Below are 17,164 nucleotides of genomic sequence, written 5' to 3'. Positions count from 1 at the left end.
AAAAAATTAATCACAAACGACATCTCTGGCGGAAATTTAAACAGACCGGGCTTTACAGCGATTTTCAAAACCACCGCAGATTTTCAAATAATTTACAAACATTTCTAAAAACTTTAAGACGTAATTTTGAAACAAGTGTTATTGAAAGCGGTAACATTAAAAAAGTTTACAAATACATAAGATCCTCATTGACATCTAAAGTGTCCATACCTTTACTACAAAAACCTAATCAGACTTTATGCTCTTCTGACACAGATTCTTCCGAAACTCTCTCCTTAGCATTTTCACAGGTTTTTACTAAAGAATCGAATGATGGCAATCTACCTCCTATTAGGTGTAACCGTGTCGGCGCATCCTTAGAGCAAGTCGAATTTACAGTGGATCATGTCAAACAACATTTAATGAAACTTCGCACAGTCGCTTCACCTGGTTTAGATGGTTTAACACCAAAAATGTTAAAAAGATGCGCAGACACGCTTGCAATACCTTTAACGTTAATTATGCAGACTTCTTTTATCCAGAATTCCTTACCCCCTAGTTGGAAATTAGCATCCGTCACCCCTATTTTTAAAAAAGGCAACAAACTCGATCCCAACAATTATCGCCCGATTAGCCTGCTGTCAGTAGTTGGTAAGGTCATGGAAGCCATTATTTCCGAGGAGATGACTAAATTCCTTCTCCAGGAACATGTCATTCCAACACAACAACATGGATTTGTGTCTGGCCGCTCTACTCTAACCAATCTCCTACATTGTGTTAACGACTGGACGCTATCCCTTAACAGTTCGCAGCCGGTCGACGTTGTTTATCTAGACTTCTCTAAAGCCTTTGACCGTGTCCCTAAGCGCAGACTTCTACATAAGCTAGAACATTTCGGAGTTCGCGGTACTTTACTTCGTTGGATAGATGATTTCCTGACAGATCGACATTACAAAGTTAGAGTTGGCGAATCTTTCTCACAGGACAGGTTAGTGGAAAGTGGAGTGCCTCAGGGTTCTGTCCTCGGACCTCTGCTTTTTACGGTTTATACCAGCGATGTTCCTTATTATGTTTCCAGTAAAATATCGTTCTATGCTGATGACACAAAAATATATGCCAATCCTATGACAAACCAGTTAACCCTCCAAAGGGGCTTGGACTCTATCTTTACTTGGTGTTCCCAATGGTTACTACCCTTAAACGCGGAAAAATGTGTAGTGCTTAGAATTGGTAAAAATAACCCACTTGTGCCGTATTTTGTTAACGGGCGACCATTAGATTCAGTGTTCTCGTATAACGACCTTGGTGTTATCGTAAACAGCAGTCTAACGTGGTCCGACCACATTACTTCTATTTGTAAACGTGCGAACTCCAGACTATATCTTATTCGGAGGTGTTTTTCGAGAGTTTCAATGCAGTCATTCTGTAAACTTTACACTATTTACGTAAGACCGATTCTTGAATACGCTGGTCCAACGTGGCATCCTGATTTGGTTCGAGACAAAACATTGTTGGAAAACGTCCAAAGAAAAGCAACTCGAATTCCATTGGGACTGAGAAGACCCTCCTATGCAGAGAGACTTAGTATGGCCAATCTAACTTCCTTCGAACTTCGTCGACAACGTGGAGACTTAATAACCACTTTTAAAATATTAAAATTCAGTTTCGGAAATCTCGACGAAATGTTTACTATAAACCAAGATGAACGCCTCAGAGGTCACCAGTTCAAACTTAAAAAAGAGAACTTTTCTACGAGATCAAGGCAGAACTTCCTACCAAATAGAGTGTTCGAGAGTTGGAATAACCTTAGTGATAACATTGTCACGGCCCCCTCTACTAACACGTTTAAAAACAGACTTGACCGTTTCTTATTATAGCTGAACTATTTTATTTTTTTTTATGTAAACAAAAATTATATCTTTTTTCTTTTGTTTTATATTGTATCTACTAGTAGGTTAGTTATGTAATTTCTTTGTTTTTGGGCATAATAGGGACTTGTCCCTCTGCCCTTGCTTATGTATAATAATAATAATAATAATAATAATAATTTAAAATTATTGGTCACAGCGGCTCTGTAAAGTCATCTGTCACTATTGCGTCACCTGTTATGACTAGATGAGAAGCATAAACGGCCGTTTATTTTCTCCCTCCAAATGTTACTATTATAAGTATAACCGTTTAAAAGATACAAGGTTTACTGTTTAAGTGTTTTGTCAAAGTTATTACAAGAAAAACTAAAAATCCGCGTTGATAAATTCCGTGAATCTTCGTTAATTCGTAAATAATAAATTTTTGAGACTTTTACGGTTTATTATCTTTTACGAATTTGTTTAGGTACTCTGTTTGCAGGCTTAGTCTAGCTACTCAGTAGGTTCACGTATTAAGAGCAAACGGTAGCGATCAACAGGTAGCAGTAAACGCGTTCCAAGATTGTGGCTCTAATTTTGAATATTTTGTTGATATTTGGTACACACATTCGTAATATAATAAGGAATGGCGGTACACAGCCCAATTTCAAAAATATGTTAGTATGTGGAAATTATTCTACAGTAAACTCTCCCTTGAACGGACAGTAGTCGTTCCACATAAAGTGTCCGTTTAAAGGAGGTGTCCGTTGAAGAGAAAAACTTAACTTATTTTTTTTTAAATAAGTGCATGTATGTTTACCTCTATAAAAAGAGATGCTAGTTTAATATTACATAACCCAAGTTGTGGATGACCACGCAGTATTGTCTATGGACATTGATTATTGAACTTTTAGATTTTCTCTCTGCATTCTTCTATCAAATATCATATTGGTACAAAATATAATTGTGATCCTATCTTTAGAAGCCTTGCTTTCATGCCTCCAATGCACCTTTCTACTTTCAGAGTATAAGTTTTCTTGGGTAATGCTCTAAACTCTTAAAAATATTCCCGTCTCATCTGCGTTAATTAGGTCTCGCGGAGAGTACACTTCGCGTCATATAAAACTGGTACACTTTTTTTTCCTAATGTAAACCTGTGTTCAGACTGACAATTATTGTTCGTGAATCACTTCGTTGTTGCCATCACAGACAACGGAACTGCACTAAATCTAAATACAAAAAAAAATAAAAAAGTTATTCATTTTGTGTTAATTTCAAATTAAATTTTTAATTTTTCCAGTGTGTTTTATTTATTCTACACAACTTAATGCAGTTTTGTCCTACAATTTACGAGAAAAAAATCACACCTCTCGGTTTGACATTAAACATAATAATTTAAAGTCATGTCAAGATTTATTATCTATCATTATTTTTGAATTGAAATATTTTCATAAATTATAATAAAACACGAATCAATGACTGACGGAAAATTACAATTGTTTTAGTTTTTAGTACATTAAAAAATGCGGTCTGTCGCACAGCCCCGTTTTTACCTAGTTTGATAGAATATTTTCGTTGAACTGGCAACGTTGCCCTAGAAATTAGAATGACACTTGTGACAAGATCAACTTACACAACTTGAAAAACACGATTTTCGGTCATAAGAGTTGTACCAGTTTTTTTTGACGCGAAGTGTACCTACCTATACTGTCAATAAAACAAGCAGAGTTTCTTTCCAGTTAAAAACTACCAATAAATCTACAGCAGCTGTTTCGCCACATACAGATTTGAAGGGTATATGGTGTCGCTCGAGGCATCCACCAGAAGCTTCCATATCAACGCTTAGTTCCCTTGCAACTTCTAATGCCTTTTCTTGTATAATTTTACCAGAAACAGGAATATTTTTAGACCGCACTTCACAAAACCAATCGAAAACAATTATCTATAGGTCTAATCCAGTAGCATCGGTTTACAAATATTTTCTTTTTGCTTCCAGGTGACCGTTCTCAGAAAACTGATTGATTAAATGACTTTTATATTTCAAAATTTCACTGGCTTGAGGTTTTCCAATTCCAAATTTTTCAGCTAACTGTCTAATATTTAACTTATGCTTCTCTCCATAATGAACCACATCGACTTTTTCTTTTAAACTTGAAAATATCTAAAACTAGACATAACATCATAAAATTTACTATGAAATTTATTCCGAAAATTAAATTTTTAAGAAAACACTCATAAAAATACAACGACGTGTATGAAAATACTCTTGATCCAGTCAAATTACAATTAACAATTTCCTGGTGTCGCATTTCTTTCACCAACTAACAAAAACATTAAATTTTTATTGCTTATCTAGTTTTGATAACGTGAACAGTATTAAATATCAGGTCGTGGACATCTGTATTGATTTGAAATAATAAATGTATTATATACATACAGTTTTATATTGTACAATATTTGGAAGAAAATGTTAATTTTTTTCATTTACTGTGCGCATTTACACATTTACTGTCCGCGTTACTGTCCGCGTCCGTTGTTGAGAGTGTCCCTCGAAGGAAGTTAAAGAGTACAGGTTCATATATGGCTGAATAATTTTTGTTTTAAAAATCGTCCGTATAGAGGAGGTGTCCGGCGAAGAGAGGTGTCCGTTAAGAGAGAATTTACTGCATAACTACTGTACCGCCATTAAGAAAGACAAAATAATACCCTTTCTTCAAAAAAATTTTTTAACCCGTGCCTAGATTTTGTGTCACATTGGAACTACTAAAAATCGATTTTATTATAACAAGAAATCGAACGTCACTGACTCGGCAACATTTCGCGCCTATGTGTATAAAAATTATTGTTTTTGATAGTATAAACGTCACTGTCAGTGTCGAATTAACCACGCACTCTTGCCTCACTTTTGAAAGTTCCCAGAACTTTCGCAATTTTGGACCGCGTTTTTTGCTACCTGTTGATCGCTACTGTGTGCTCTTAATTCATCTAACTTAATTAACATAAAAACTATAAAATATTCCAAATTTCTCTGATACGTAGTGTATTAAAGTTTCTGATTTGCAAATGGAATATTCTGTTACATTTTGTGCTTTTACAATTTGCTCTGATTCTATTTCTTTCATTTTAATGGCAGTTGTGGTGACTCTATTTATCATGTTTCAGTTAAACAACGCAAACTTTTCGCTTCAACACGAGACTTCTGTTCGGCAAACTTCTATCGCAAAAACAAAAACAACAGCTCGATCTCAACTTTTCTACGCCCTTGTTTTCTACCCTGTTTATGAATTTAGGAGTGCTTAACAGCCTTGAGTAAATTAATGTATTAACATATGAAATGAATTGGCCTCAATTAAACACCATTAAGCCGCTGAAGTGCTGTTTATAACACCCTTCACAGTAGACGGATTGTGGGTTAAGATACCTTGACGTTTGGAAACTAAAGTTGGCGTTGAAATTTTGAGAAACAACAACTGTACTGCGATGAAAAGTGCATAACGTTAATAGTTACTTTGTGTTAACTAGTTTTGATGGAAAATAAGCCACAATTTTACTAAAAAAATGATTTTATTAAGGTTTCGACGCCCAAATCGGGTGTCATTGTCAAAAAACAAAAAATATTAATGAATTAAACAAGAATGTTGTTGCTTAGTAAAAAAATTCTTCTAATAGTTTATTTAATCTGACTCATTTATATCAGCAATTCAGACATAAATACAAAGTAGAAGACTTTAAAATGATATTGCAAACGAGTTTATTGAAATATAGTTCATTCGATTACATGAAATCAACCCCAACTCAAGAATCCGTCACAAAAAAATCATATTATGTCTTTAAAAAGATAACCACATGCAATGGTGACTAGTTTACTCTCAAAACTAATACCAAATTCTGACCTTAATATGTACATATGCTATTTTATATTATAAATAATATTAATAATACATATATATATAAAAACAATACTAAAATGTACAATATGTACTAACTCGATATGTTATTGACTTACTAATCCTGGTATTTTCTGTGTATTGACTTCCTCTTATAGTATGGGTTACCACATCCTACTGCATTCTACCGAGGAATTTGCGACACAAATGGTTTCATTTAGCATAATTAAAGCGGCTTCTTTGATTTTTCTCTTTTTACTATCTGTTTCTTTCAGGACTATACTTGAATCTCTCCACTGAACTCTATGTTCATTATCCCATGCGTGTTGACATATTTGAGATCTATCAAATTCTCTATTGTTAATATAAGACTGATGTTCACTTATTCTAACGTTTAATGGTCTTGATGTTTCACCTAAATGAAATTGTTGGCATTCACAAGGTATTGTATAAATACAGTTCTGTGTTCTTTCGTGTTCACTGTTGGATTTAGTTTTAGATAGAATAGATCATCCAAGGAAAAATCTCGGGAAAGAGAAATGTGGGACGTAGGAGGATTTCCTGGTTGCGAAATTTAAGAGAGTGGTATGGGTGCAGTTCAATACAGTTGTTCAGAGCTGCAGCCAACAAAGTTAAGATTGCTGTGATGGTAGCCAACCTCCGATAGGAGACAGTGCTGCAAGAAGAAGAAGAATAGATCTCAACGTGTTTGTTGTTTTGAATGTTGTTGAAATGTTGAATTTATTTTCTATTATTTTAAGTTGTTTTAAGTTTCTCGGATAGTCCTTTTATATATGGTATTGATATTTTCCTCGTATTATTTCTTGTAAATGCTATAGGATCCCGTTCTAAGCTGTTCTGTTTCATTCGATCTAATCTTGACAATTCCTTATTTATACACGATAAAGAATAATAATTTTTTAATAAAACAAATTTAACAATTGTTTTTCTTCTAAGAATGAATTTTCGTTAGAACAAATAATTTTGGCTCTACCGTGTAAGGATTTAATCATTCCCTTTTTAACGTTGATGTTGTGATTTAATTTGTAATTGAGATATCTGTTGGTTTTCTATACACTGGAGTCACATATCTTGTATCCTTCTTTGAGACTAAAACATCGAGAAAAGGTAGGGTGTTATTATATTCCTTTTCCATTGTAAATTTTATTGTCTCTTCTTAGTAGTTTATAATATATAGGAATGTATCCAACAATTCTTCCCTGTGGGTTTTAAATTTTGTTTAGAAATAATATTACTTTCGAAATCCTCCATAAATATATTAGCCAATAATGAAGATAAAGAAGAGCCCATTGTAAAAATAAAGGCCCTCCTAGGGCCAAATAAACTAATTATTAGAACGGTGAAGTGTAAAATGGTATTAATGGCCGAAATCGTATTATTTAACGGAGTTGAGGAAGAATAGTAAGTCTTGCGGTGGTAAGCAAAGTGTACTAAATTGGTAAGCCAATATGGGCGAAGCAACTCTGTAGTGAAGAGACGCTTCGCTCGTAATTAAACAAAATCCGTGTCACCGTTTAGTGGACGCTTGTTGCCATCTCCGATCCGGAGTTGTTGTATGGGTATCTGTATACGTCTCGATATTTTGATTGTGAGAGCATGTGTGGTTAGACTGAATTTAAGTGTAATGAGATTCGAGTATTTGCGTAATTGCTTCTTATAGTACAATAATCGCATTTTATTTTTATAGTAGTAAACACAATTTTGTTTTTCTTTTGCAGACGTCTGCCAAGGGGGCTGTCTTCGGGGCAAGGCGAAGACGGGATTGTTTTATTTTACCATTTCAATTTTACCTTATATATGAATATCAAGTTTCTCAAGAGAAGAGATCTCAAGGTGTTTTTTTCTTTGACAAGTGTTTTTTTATACCATGCTTTATCTGATTTTATTCTAAACCTTTATTTGTTTTGCGGCATGTTTTGTAAAATATACGACAATATATTATTATGTAGTAATAAACGAAGGTGAATGCATACCTGTTTATTTGTAATTTTTTACTAAACATTCCTAACAGACGTTTAAAAATAATACTAAAACATTCAGCCAATCTACTTAAAAGCCTCTTTCATTTTCATTCTTTCGTATTTACACACCTGATACTCCCCAGTCGATTGTTTGTAAACACACAAAGGCACTCCCTGTCTTTTCGTTAATAGCAATTTCTATAACAAAAGCGACAGGTCGCACCTGCCTTTTGTATTTGCCAACAGAATTAGAAATTAAATGGTTTTATAAAATTAAATATCACTGAAGTTGGATTAATTGCGAGGTTGTTGCCATCATTTTCCAGTGGCGTCTTTCAAAGGGCACGACGAAAAAAAAAATATTTAAAACCATTTTCAAACAAGTACCTACTTGTTTGAAAACTTTTTTAAGTGTATCGCAAAAATAAAATTCTCTAATCTGTGTTGTGTATACTTTAAATGTACAATCTTTTAGTCCGTTCTTTAACGGTAAAATATTGCAAAACCTCTAAATTTTAAAGAACCGCCTGGATTGACATGAAATTTGGCATACACATAGCTAACAAGTCAAAGAAAAAAAGTGATATTGTGCCGATATGTGCTTTTGCCCTGGGGGTGGTTTTCACCCCCTATTGGGGGTGAAAAAATATTCGTCCAAAGAAAGTCAGGAAATGGATAAACTGGCTAATTTTAAGTAACTTTTGTTCTATAAAGTTTTTTTACTAAGTCAATACTTTTCGAGTTATTTGTCAGTGAATATGTTCATTTTTTCAACAAAATAACCACGCTTTTAGACGGTTTTTCGCAAATAACTCAAATAGTAAGTATTTTGTCGAAAAAGCATTCTTAGCAAAAATATAGCTTGTAAAAATTTTTAAAAAATGGTGTATACATCACGTCTCTACACCTAGTAGAAGCAGAGTTATAGCTAATAAAAAATAGGTTCATATTCGTAAAATTCCAAATGGAATAATTTAACGTGAAATAACCAAAAATGAAGCACATTTCGGGGACAACTCATTAAAACTTAATTAAAGTGTTTAAAAAAATCTTCATTTTTGTTTTATAAAAAAAATTTCTAGCATCAAAATTAAACAAGTTACGCTCAAAATAAAGTTAGTCCCTTTGGTTTTGGTAAAAAAATCGAGAAAATCACCCCCTAATTAGTATCTTAAATGAACTTAATCGTTGAGACTTCACAAGTTTCTTGACTCGTGTATATATTGTTTATAAGATTTGTAAGTTTCATCGGTTCAAAGTCCTTACTATTGAAAGGGCTGTAGTTAAAAAGGCTTGAACGAGTCACTGATCACGAATGTATGCAAATTTTGAAACACCAAATCTAATCAATTTTTGTCTAACAGAAAAACAAAAAAATACATGATATTCAGAAAAGCAAATCTGACTTTTTTTGTTGTTCGAGATTTTTGGTATCTCTAACAATTTTTAAGTTATTTTGAAAAAAATCATATTTTTCAAAATTTAAATTTTTAAAAATTTTATTTTGAAACCAATTTTTTTCAAAAATAAGCACTTTGAAACGATGAAACTTACAGATCATATAAACACAACATAAGTAAAATAATTTGTGGAGCGGTAACGATTAATTTCATTTAAGTTGCTAATTAGGGGTTGGTCTTCCCGATTTTTTTTGCAAAAACAAAAGGGACCAACTTTATTTTGAGCGTAACTTGCTTAAATTTAATGCTAGAAACTTTTTGTATAAGCAGAAATAAAGCTTTTTTTAAACACTTTAAAAAAGTTATAATGGCTTTTCCCCAAAAAGTGATTAATTTTTTCGATATTTCACGTCGAAATATTCTATTTAAAATTTGGTGAATATGAATCTATTTTTCAGTGGCTATAACTCTAGTTCTACAAGATCCAGAGACCTAACGCGTACACCATTTTTTTACTTTTCTATAGGCTATATTTTTGCTAAGAACGTTTTTTTCGACAAAATACTTACTTTTTGAGTTATTTGCGAAAAACCGTCTAAAAATGTGGTTATTTTGTTGAAAAATTAACATATTCACTCGCAAATAACTCGAAAATTGTGGACTTGGCGAAAAAGCTCTATAGAACATAAGTTACTTAAAATTAGTTAGTTTACCCATTTCCGGACTTAATTTGGACATATATTTTTTCACCCCCAAGAGGGGGTGAAAGTCAGCCCCAGGGCAAAAGCACACATCGGCACAATATCACTTTTTTGACATGTTAGCTGTGTATATACCAGATTTCATGTCAATCCAAGCGGTTCTTTAAAATTTACAGCAAAAACCGTGAATGAATGGACTATTTATACAAATTCATTTATATAAGCAAGTAACTATAAATGAAAGAAAAATAAGTGCAGAAACGAATAAGTAAGCAAAGTGAGAAAAAAAGAAAGTAAAAAAGGAAAAATGGCAAGGATAGGTTACAAAAAGATAACGGTAAATGCTAGAGGATAGAGATTGTATGAAGACAAGGACCAACTAGACGAAATAAAAACAGGGAAGCTGCACAAGGGGTTCAAAAATTTAACAAATATTAAGCAACAAATAAAAAATGGCAATTACCTCTCTACGATAAGATCGATGATGATCGAAGGGAAAAAAGATAGCGAAAACAGACCAATCAGCTGAGAAATGAGATAGAAAAAGTTGGAAGAAATACAGAAAAAAGAGCGTTGGGCAAAATAGATACACGCGTATACAGAGAAAGTGAAAAAAAAAAAGCTTATATTGCAAAAGCTGTAAAGCGTTTCGTAGTTTATCAATTTCATCGCTGTAAAGCAGACTCTTCTTTTTTAAAGTACGTAGTAATGTAAGATGTAAGTTAGCTTAAGATTTAGTAACAATAAATGCCTTAAGAGGAAGCAGTAGCGATCAACAGGTAGCGAAAACGGGTTCCAAGGTTTCGGCTGTAATTTTCCAAATTTTTTTTCGAGATATTTGGCACACGTACTCGTAACATAATAAAGAATGACGGTACAGAGCCCAGTTTGAAAAATATATTAATATGTGGAAATTACTCTGTAATTAAGTACAATATTAAAAAACGAGCCTCTATCGCCATTAAGAAGAACAAAAAAATACACTTTCTTTCAAATAAACTTTTTTATCCGATGCCTAGATTTTGTGTCATTTTGGAACTACTAAAATTTTTTATTTCATTAGTAGTTCCAAAATGACACAAAATCTAGGCATTGGATAAAAAAGTGTATTTGAAGAAAGTGTATTTTTTTGTTCTTCTTAATGGCGGTACATGCTCGTTTTTTTAATATTGTATTTAATTGCAGAGTAATTTCCACATATTAATATATTTTTCAAATTGGGTTCTGTACCGCCATTCTTTATTATATTACGAATACGTGTGCCAAATATCTCGAAAAAATATTCAAAGTTACAGCCGCAATCTTGGAACGCGTTTTGGCTACCTGTTGATCGCTACTGTATCACCTTAAATTTGATAATGCATAGAGAGTGAAAATATACTTGAAATAATCAAAATTTTGTAAAAATACATTAAAAAAGTACAAAATTCTGCATAATTCTGCGACTAATGTTTATTATGGGCCATTCCACGAACATACGCCTGTCTTGGATTACTTCGACAACGAATATTTTACTGTGCAACATAAGAAGTACGAAAGTAAATGGCGCTAATAATTATTCCAATAAACAACAATGTAATTTGCAATTTACTTTCGTTCTTCCTATTTTGCACAGTAAAATATTCGTTGTCGAAGTAATCCAAAACAGGCGTATGTTCGTGGAATAGGGTATAATCTTAAAATATATAGTAAAAAGTATGTATGGGCGGTTGTACATAAGCAGTAGGTTCTAAATATTGTACTTAATAAAGAAACTGTGTTAGTAATGAGCAATTACAAAAGTCTCTTATAATATAAAATTTTAAACAAATATGCGTTTAAAATAAAATTTCCGAATATCTTTCGATCATATTGGATCCGCCATTTTGTTTAAAAAAAAATAATGTTAGATTTGTAATCAGCGACATTAAACTACCAAATTTGACAAAAAAAATTGAGTTTTGATTGATATTTTCAATTTTTTTCCGCCATGTTGGATCCGCCATTTCGTTTTTCAGAAAAAATAATGTCAGATTCGTAATCGGCGATGCAAAAACCCTTCAGAACGAAAGTAATTCCGAAGTGTATAAATAATATACATTTTTAAAGGTCCATGACCACGTTTTCGGCATTTAGAACCACAGTACGTCAGGGAGAACAATCAGAGTATTAACCGGCTTTCAAACAATATCAGAAAGGCAATCAGAAAGGCGATTTAGGACTATTTAGGATTGGGCGGGAAATGAGTTCTACGAAAAAGTCGGTGAGCTAATTAAAAAAGTTTCAAAATACGACATGAAAATAATTGTGAGAGATAATGAATACAAGAGCAGGAAGAGATATTTATATGAATATAACAGATGGTACCCACATAACAATTTCATGTTCTTAGTAGATTCATAGAACATACTTTTCAGAAAAAGTATATACTGAGAATGTGCGTAATTACTATTGCGAATGTGCAGAACAGATACTGAGTATATACTACATTACAGTACTTAAACGTTCTATGTATATACTTAGAATGTACTACCGCACTTCTTTTCAGTATATACCAAGAATGTTCTTTTTAGAACATTCCAAGGACGTGCTATAAACCTTCTATGTGTATATACTTAGAACATACTACCGCACATCTCTTTAGTTTATACCAAGAAGGTACTTTTTAGAATATTCCAAGGAAGTGCTATAAACCTTCTATTTATATACTAAGAACGTACTACCGCACATCTTTGTATGGGAAGAATATTATATTTTTAAGAATATTCTAAGAAAGTGCTATCAAGTGCTATATTGCTTAGAAGTATGTTTTCAGCATCACCTAATCTCATCTTAGGTTCTACTGGTTCTACCAAATATCTATTTACATATTTTAATTGCAAATGAGAATGTAGTTAGTACCTACATGCTACAATATTACTTAAAAAGTAAGTACATATTTATAAATTTTAGTTATTTATATAAATCATTATATAATATTTAGCTAAACTAAACTATGCATAATAAGTAACTAAAATTTATATAATACTTATATGTACTTACCTATTTAAGTAATATTGAGTTATCAAAATAGATTATATGTATTTTGAAGCACCGCAAACAAAATAAACAGATTATGTATGTTCTTTAGTCCTAGTACTACATCATTCGCCTTCATCCTTAACACTGCATAGATCCATAGACGATACAAATAATGAAATAATGCCTGTTTTCTTTTTCATATTTTACGGTTTTTTCCTATCCCTGATCAATTCAGGTAAGAATAGAAATGGTCAGAATATGATGGGGGGGGGGGAGGGTTATGAATGTATTGTGGAATAACAAAATCGGTGGTCAGTGTTGCCAAACGGAGAGAAATTTCCCTTTTTGCGGGAATTTTCAACATAAAAGGTGATAAAGGGAAAAAGTTAACTCAAAAGGGAATTATTGTTCCAGTCCAAATTGTAAAATATTAAGAAAAAATCAAAATATTTAAAAATAATTCAACATAACTTCTCAGATTTTGTAAACAGGAGGGAAGTTTTTTTTATAAAAGTGGGAATTTTTAAGGTAAGTTGACGGAAAAAGCTTACTCGACGGTTGGCAACGCCAAAGCCTTTGGTTGCTATGATTGTGCAGTTTGGCACGTTTTGGTTCTGCGAAATGGCCTATTGAATTGAATGTACCTAAATTCAAATTCCAAGGATGTAAAGATACTAATGATTCATGATAAACTCGAAATGGTAAAGTCATTTCAATTATGAAAACGAATTTTTAATAGTATCTATGTAAACGTTAATACAATTAATGTTTAAACTTTTTTACCCTACAACAATTTTGAAATGAAATTCGTCCAATACTACCTACATACATAAATTTTATTAATTATGTATTCTAAAAAATAACGAAGTTGATAATCTATAAGGCTAATATTATACTTCCTATACATACAAATTATTTTTAAGATATTTTAAAAGTATCTACTTATAAGTATGTGTTAAGAATGTACTTATAAGTATGTGTTAAGAATATTCGATAAAGGTATATTCTAAGAATAAACTTTTACGAATATTCCGAGATCCTACGTACACGAATATACTTAGTATATTCGGTACGAGAATATACTTTGAAGTATATGCAAAGAACATGAAATTTAGAATGTTTTTTAAGGTAGATGCTATGCTTGTACTACACATATACTAAAAAGAATATACTCCGACGAATGTTGGTAGTATATGCTTAGAACATGATGCGAACATCATTGTTATGTGGGTAAAAGCCAGGATGAAACAAGTAACAACAACGGAAAAAAACTAAGTAATAGAATTTTCAGTAGTAATTGCACAAGAGCTCTGAAATTATTGAATTTTTCCCGAGTGACACTTTGACAGTTTTAATTTCACGAGCCGAAGGCGAGTAAAATGATGTCAAAGTGTCACGAGAGCAAAAATTCTATATTAATTTCAGAGGTCGAGTGCAATTTGTTGCGATTATTTCATGAATAAAACTGTTCGAAACCAAAATTTTATTGTAATTTATTTATGTAAGTACCAATAAACACACAGTTTTTATAAATATTTGACGATTGAAAGTCATCACTTTTATAATTTTTAAAACATTAATTGTCATTAATGTCACTGAATGTATTTTTTCGTAGCAACGAAGGGCATATGACGTAATATACTTAACGACGGGAGATTATTAAAAATTATCGATTTAATTCAGATTTCTGTAGCTTTCTATTGGTCAGAATCTCCTATGAATGAAATAATCAATCAAACTTAGCAGCAAAAATAGCAACTATACAAATGTAAAATATTAGAAGCAATATAGAAAAAAGTAAAGACCATGATAAAATTAAAATGACAGAAACTAAACTATTATGCCGCCGAAGCTAGAGAACATTACTGGAAAAACAACAAGAAAGACAATATTGAAAAAAGACAATACTGGAAACTGGAAATAATAGAAGATAAGTATGTCCAAAAAGAAATTTTTACCAAGGAGCAGGGATGGGCGGTGTCGATAATGTCATGTCGACAATTCGATTGTCGACATGTCGACAATCATGTCGATGTCGAGTGATTTAAAGTTGTTGCCAATGTCGACAATGTCGAGTATGTCGACAATTAGCAAACGATCAGAATGACGTTCCGTGCGCACTAATTTGAAATTTTAGGTTAATCTGGCTGCGCTGACTTATTGAAAAAGTATGCATTAATGTTTCAACAAGTTGCAAAGAGACCAAATAATCTCAAACTTTTGAAACTTTTAACCTCACTATTAACTTGCGATTGTCAAATTCATAGGATATTCCATAATTGTTTGATTGCAGGTTTTTCAAGTGTAAATGAATTTTAAATAGATTCATATAGAGACAATTTATTATGTGCAAACCTCATGATAGAGTAATGCAATGTAATGAATCTAAAATATTACCATATAGATGCAAAACCAGAAAAACCAGCAAAACAAATTTTCATAGATTTTTAATTTTCTATCGTTACTCGTAAACTCGTAACATTTACAGAAAGGTTTAAAAAAATTAAAAAGAAACGTAAACCTAAACGTCAGTAAACGAGGTAAGATTCAAAACCACAATCAAACATATCTCAGTACATTGAAACCTTACCTTGTTTCCTAACATTTCGTTTACTTTTTTTTAAATTTTACTAACTCTTTATTATAATAATTATAGTATAATAATTACTGAAACAGTGTTGAATCTCTTCGTGCTTTGGCAGAGACTGCATAATAAAAACATTACAACATTTTGCGGTTTTGCTAATTTTTAACCAAAGAAAACATTTAACCAATAATACATCAAATAGTTGTACTTTCCCCGTCCATATCTACAATTTCTTCCTCGTCCAGGTCATAACTATTTTTATCAGGATACTCTCCCTTTAATGAAACATAAATATGTACCAATTTCTTGGAATTAGTGCACGTTAATCTATTTCTTATCAGACTGTGAATGTGTCCCCAATTTGAAAAGAGTCTCTCGATTTGAGCTGAGGAGATTTTTAGAAGTCTGAGAGCCATTTTAGCAAGAATCTAATTATCTTTAATACTTTGAATGATAATATATCATAGTTTTTATTCAGTTTTCTGCCACTCATTTTGATTCTGATCAGATCAGATCACATTCAAAGTTTACAACTGAATAATTTCATAACATAACCTCACTTTTTTCCATTATGGACACGTTGCTGACATTGTCGACATTGTCGACATTGTTGACACGTTCTCGACATTGTCGACACGTCTGTGTCGACAATTAAAGTCGACGTGTCGATGCCCATCTCTGCCAAGGAGTAGAAAAGAAAAGTGACATAATAATAGAAGCATAATCTTTTACAGAAATAAAGATGGTACAGCACGACCAAATTCACGTTCTATTTGAGATTTGAATGAGGACTGTTTTTGACGTTTGGATTTTCCAAATTTTTTGAATTTTATTTTGTTGCCGTGCAGGTATTTTACTTGGCGAGACGTTACCAAAATAAAATTCAGAAAATTTGGAAAAATCGAACATCAACATTAGTACTCATTCAAATCTCAAATATAAAGTGAATTATTTCGACGGCTGTATGTTAGTAGTAGCATTGAAGTAGATAAGACAGGAATATTAAACAGATGGCACAGTATATCTGAGAATTAAGTGGTGGTAAAGGCTAAACAGAAACTGTAATACGATGGGAATAATAAAATTGGGCTTATTTCGAAGCTTCCCTTTTACTAATTTTTGATTTTAATATTAAAAAATACCTACTTGGGATAAGCTTCAATTCTTATATTCCTGAGATCAATAAACAACCTCCCACAATTTACAGAAATTGTTGTCAATCTTGAAGAAGAGACATCTTCTAATCAATGTTTTAAGTAATATTTTCAAATAATATAAAACGTTTTGTGCAAAATAAACTGTAAGTTAGTGTAATATATTATTTGCGGGATAATGTAATCAAAGTAAGCACGCCTATGCGCTTAATATACAAAATTAATTTCAGCTTTTACACCTTTCGTTCTCAGCAGTAGAACCAAGCAATAATCAAAATAAAGCGAATGCTCCGCAAAAAATTATGATTAATGGCAAAAAGCCATTTTAATATAAATCTTTTTCTCACAATCATCGGCGTAGCCAATTTTAATACAATTTTTCAGTTTCAGCCAAGTTGTATCAAGTTTGATGGCCCGTATAAGCTTTCTAAGAAATTCGTATTTAATTTTTAATTCAAAGCTTCTATAATGTTATTTCTGATGTTTGTGCTCGCTGATCGTTTATGAAAATATTTTCTTTGAAAATAAACACCTTACAGTTTATGAAAAATCTCAAGAATATCACTTACGCCCCCGAGCCAACATTTTTTTAAATTTGCACAGAAAATTTTTAGCTTATAGATTATT

The sequence above is a fragment of the Diabrotica virgifera genome, chromosome 6 (assembly GCF_917563875.1).
Source record: "Diabrotica virgifera virgifera chromosome 6, PGI_DIABVI_V3a".
Lineage (NCBI taxonomy): Eukaryota > Metazoa > Arthropoda > Insecta > Coleoptera > Chrysomelidae > Diabrotica > Diabrotica virgifera.
The sequence above is the reverse complement of the archived record's forward strand: the minus strand, read 5'-3'. Positions refer to the sequence as shown.